Source organism: Phyllopteryx taeniolatus, unplaced genomic scaffold (genome assembly GCF_024500385.1).
Source record: "Phyllopteryx taeniolatus isolate TA_2022b unplaced genomic scaffold, UOR_Ptae_1.2 contig_281, whole genome shotgun sequence".
Lineage (NCBI taxonomy): Eukaryota > Metazoa > Chordata > Actinopteri > Syngnathiformes > Syngnathidae > Phyllopteryx > Phyllopteryx taeniolatus.
In genome coordinates this window covers 1,552-5,910 of record NW_026903208.1, presented here as the reverse complement: position 1 = coordinate 5,910, position 4,359 = coordinate 1,552, and the positions used below count along the sequence as shown (strand labels likewise).

The 4,359-nt window shown below is 41.3% G+C and overlaps 1 non-coding gene across 1 annotated transcript; it reads left to right on the top strand.

Moving 5' to 3' along the window:
• Nucleotides 1-2,716: 2,716 nt before the first annotated feature.
• LOC133473559 (U1 spliceosomal RNA) lies at nucleotides 2,717-2,878 on the top strand. The gene has a single exon (XR_009787133.1). It is a non-coding gene; the product is annotated as a U1 spliceosomal RNA (small nuclear RNA).
• The last annotated feature ends 1,481 nt before the right edge of the window (nucleotides 2,879-4,359 follow it).

Here is a 4,359-nt window from a genome sequence, read left to right as displayed (position 1 = left end):
TAATGTAAATTTCATTTTGTAGTTTTGCACTTTGTTTTTCCCAATAATTGCGTTCTTGTTGTGGAATACTCATATTGGCTATCAGTATAGATTGTACCATCTTTATTTATCATTAGTTTGCATGCCTCGATTAATGCTACTAATTCAGCAGCTTGTTCAGCCAATTCCTGTCAATCATGCTGCGTGCCTTCATCAAGTAAGGGTATTAGTGTGGCTGGATTTAAGGTTGTGCATCGCTCAACAGTCTAATGTGGTTCTGATAGCAAGATGGCAATGCAAGATAAATGTCTTGCAGGTGATTTGCAATAGGAGAGCAGACACTGTATGTGGGACCTTTAGGGTGAACTGCTCTCTAGTTGAAAAATAAGCTATTGGTCTTAGCTTATCACCGTATTGTTGTGTAAGTACGGAGGTCATGCAATAGCTTTTACAATCTACCATTTGAATGAATGTTTTATCATTAAATTTGGAAGGCCTAGCGCAGCACTGGACACCAAATGTTGTTTAATGTCACAGAAGGCCTTTTCTGCCTCTGTACTCCATTAAACAGGTGATGTAATTTTAAGGTTGTTTTCATATATTAATTTTGACAATGGTGCAACAATTTTTGCATAGTTTGGAATCCATGCTCTACAATAATTTGTCAGACCTAAAAATGATTATTATATGTTTCTTCGTCTGTGGTTTAGGATTTTTTAAGACTATAGCTCTCCTGTCTTCTAATATAGTCTTTCCTCCTATACTTAAATTATGGCCTAGATATTTAACTTGTCTTTTACATCATTGCAATTTATTTTTTGTTAACTTTATGTCCCTCTTCTGTTAGATGATGCAGTAAAGTCAATGAATCCTTGCATGTCTCTCCATCTGTAGATGCCAGAAGACATGCGTGTTGTCATAACTTGTGAATAATTAGTTAGACTTTCACAGTAACCTTGCGGTAATCTAGTAAATGTATATATATATTTTTTTTTTTTCTCAAATGTGAATGCAAACCAAAATTGACTGTTATTTTCTATTGGTACTGAAAAGAATGCATTAATGCATTAATGCATTAATGTCCACTACTGTAAACACAGTAGCGTCTGGTCTTAATGAATTTAACAATGTGCGTGGGTTTGGTACGCATGCTCTGTATTACTGCAGCTCATCACATTCTTTTTTATCTTCTATTTTTGTGATAAGCTCCAAGGCTGCAGACAACAGCCTTTCCCACGTTTAACGGTGGCTTGTCTTTTATTTTTTATATAATTTGATTCCTGCAACGCGGCTATTTTTTGTGTATTTAACCAACCATTAAAGCCGTGTTCGGTTATCCCTGTCTCTAAATATAAAATTTTATCAGGATCCTGTTTCTTTTTTTCTTTTAAATTTAATTTAATGAACCTCCAACCTTTACACTGCAGTGTATTCCTGTTTTTTATTTTACTACTTCCTTTCCCCATTTGAAAGAATTTGGTTCAGTGTAATACTACCTAGGGTAGTCTAGAACACTGTTTCTTTTCAGTAGGACGGTGATTCAAATTTACTTTCTGTGGTAATTCTCACTTCAACTCTTTCGAGTGGAGAATTCTTGCCTTTGCATCCACAAAAGTCCACCGTTTACTTTCCCACTGTTTTGGTATGGAATGAAAAACCTAGTGGTTTCCCATTTCCCATTTACACTCTCATTCAAACAGTTTTCATTCACACTGGCTCGTCAGAGGACTCCGCCGTCCCATACGGAATTTAACTACGTCTGTCAACAGCTCATTAGAGGACTCCGCCATCCTATACGGAATTTAACTACGACGCCACGAAACTTTCCTAGTTTCTTTATTCTACCCGCCATTGACTAGTATTCACAGGGTTTATTAAACACGGAATTTAAGTACGTACAGGACTCCGCCGTCCTCGCGGAATTTCTGGACTCTGGCGTCCTTTTTCCTAAAAAAAAAATTTAAATTTAACTCACCAGTCGTCTTCAATCCTGTGGATTGTCGTCAACCTTCAGATCCCAGTTGAGGAGAACGAAGACCAGTCCCGTAAAGGGTCTTACTTGCCGTGGCCACGGTCTCTTAACTGGAAGTCGGCTCCACAACTGGAATCCTCGGGTGTGTTGACATCCGGCTCGAAGGACCAATTTAATGTTGGATTTATCTTACCCAACATTATAAAAAATAGACACAAAAGGAATGAAGACGCTGGTTTCTTTTTCTCATGAGGAGGGCGTATGGGAGATTGTTCAGATCACAGCCTCTCAACACGCTCTAACCAATCTCTCCCGTCGCTCCTGCATTTATTTGAAAATAGGAGGGTTTTTCCCAGACATAATGTTCTAAACAATAAGACACAACACAAAACATTGGACCAACACCTGTCACGTCCCCGACCACATCCGATCACGTCCTTGGTCCAGGCGCCCTTCCATCGGATGATGCTGAGTCATCTTTTCGAAGGCGAGACATCTAAAATCGTCCATAATACTAATGCAAGCTAAGCAAATAAATGATAACTTCTAGAATATATTTAACAGTATCAGTTTACTGTCTCAATTTAAACTGAAATTCTCAAATAAGAAGCATATTTCTTCATGTATTAGCACACAGTAGCGTTTCATCTAGTGTATGTTCCGGCTTGCCCGTTGTGTGTGTGGTTGTTCACATGCTGAAGATGACACCTTCGCTTGACATAGCGTGCGCGTGAATGACTTGCGTGCTCGCGCCGAGACCAACTCATACTTACCCGGCAAGAGCGACACCATGATCAAGAAGGTGGTTCACCCAGGTTGAGGTTCAGCCTTTGCACTCTGGTTGTGCTGACCCCTGCCAATTCCCCAAATGTGAGAATCTCAACTGCATAATTTCTGCTATTGGGGGAATGTGCTCATGCTCTTCACTGATAATTGGTTAATGACAATGAACACTGTGTGTTCAATAGTGATTTAGGTGTGTGGTAATTTAGCATGGTTTAAATGTTTATAAGCTGTTTTGTTGCTTTTTTTTACAAATGCTTTTAGTCATGTAAAGCACATTAAGTTAGCTTGTGTATGAAATGCACTTCTTCTTCTTTTCCTTTCGGCTTGTCCCGTTAGGGGTCGCCACTGCGCGTCATCCTTTCCCATGAGAGCCTATCTCCTGCATTCTCTTCAGTGCCACTGTCTCTAATCCATACATCATGGCTGGCCTCACCACTGTTTTATAAACTTTGCCCTTCATCAGAGCAGAGACTCTTCTGTCACATAACACACCTGACACCTTCCTCCACCCGTTCCAACCTGCTTGGACCCGTTTCTTCACTTCCTGACCACACTTACCATTGCTCTGGACGGTTGACCCCAAGTATTTAAAGTCCTCTACCCTTGCCATCTCTTCTCCCTGTAGCCTCATTCTTCCCCCACCACCCCTCTCATTCATGCACATATATTCTGTTTTACTTCGGCTAATCTTCATTCCTCTTCTTTCCAGTGCATGCCTCCATCTTTCTAACTGTTCCTCCAGCTGCTCCCTGCTTTCACTGCAGATCACAATGTCATCTGCAAACATCATGGTCCACGGGGATTCCAGTCTAACCTCATCTGTCAGCCTATCCATCACCACTGCAAAAAGGAAGGGGCTCAGGGCTGATCCCTGATGCAGTCCCACGTCCACCTTAAATTCTTCTGTCACACCGACAGCACACCTCACCGCTGTTCTGCTGCCCTCGTACATGTCCTGTATTATTCTAACATACTTCTCTGCCACTCCAGACTTCCGCATGCAGTACCACAGTTCCTCTCTGGGTACTCTGTCATAGGCTTTCTCTAGATCTACAAAGACACAATGTAGCTCCTTCTGACCTTCTCTGTACTTTTCCATCAACATCCTCAAGGCAAATAATGCATCTGTGGTACTCTTTCTAGGCATGAAACCATACTGTTGCTCGCAAATACTCACTTCTGTCCTGAGTCTAGCCTCCACTACTCTTTCCCATAACTTCATTGTGTGGCTCATCAACTTTATTCCTCTATAGTTGCCACAGCTCTGCACATCACCTTTGTTCTTAAAAATGGGCACCAGTACACTTTTCCTCCATTCCTCAGGCATCTTCTCACGCACTAGAATTCTATTGAACAAGCTGGTCAAAAACTCCACAGCCACCTCTCCTAGATGCTTCCATACCTCCACAGGAATGTCATCCGGACCAACTGCCTTTCCATTTATCATTCTCTTTAATGCCTTTCTAACTTCCCCCTTACTAATCATTGCCACTTCCTGGTCCACCACACTTGCCTCTTCTACTCTCCCTTCTCTATCATTTTCCTCATTCATCAACTCCTCGAAGTATTCTTTCCATCTACCTAGCACACTGCTGGCACCAGTCAACATATTTCCATCTCTA